Source organism: Asparagus officinalis, unplaced genomic scaffold (genome assembly GCF_001876935.1).
Source record: "Asparagus officinalis unplaced genomic scaffold, Aspof.V1 AsparagusV1_Un89, whole genome shotgun sequence".
Taxonomy (NCBI): Eukaryota; Viridiplantae; Streptophyta; class Magnoliopsida; order Asparagales; family Asparagaceae; genus Asparagus; species Asparagus officinalis.
Window position 1 is genome coordinate 94,668 of NW_017972355.1, and position 365 is coordinate 95,032.

A 365-nucleotide genomic window follows, 5' to 3' on the forward strand; every position below is an offset into this window, starting at 1 on the left:
GCGGTGGCAACCATGCGTAAAAAAACAGACATCACGAAAGGCGCCCCGCGTGTAGAAGCACAGTATCGACACATTGAGGTCTTCGATTCAACTGGACGAAAACGGCCGATGCAAATCACTCGAAACATCAGGCCAGAGGCCGACCATTTCAACCCCTTTGTGATAGATGGCGGGAAGCGCATCGGTTACCATCGTTGCAAGACCGACCATCTCTGCAAGGTACGTACCATGTTTGAGCCTGGCCTAGCCTAGCTCCCTACCATGACTAGCTAGTTGGTACTAATTGTTCTGAATTGTTGCTGATCATCGTGACAGAGGAGTGGAGATACCGATATCGAAAGAAAGTTCCACAGGCTCGACTCTCC

The 365-nt window shown here is 50.7% G+C and overlaps 1 pseudogene; it reads left to right on the top strand.

Moving 5' to 3' along the window:
* Window positions 1-360, top strand: part of LOC109827208 — a 1,934-nt pseudogene extending 1,574 nt beyond the window's left edge.
* Window positions 361-365: the final 5 nt, after the last annotated feature.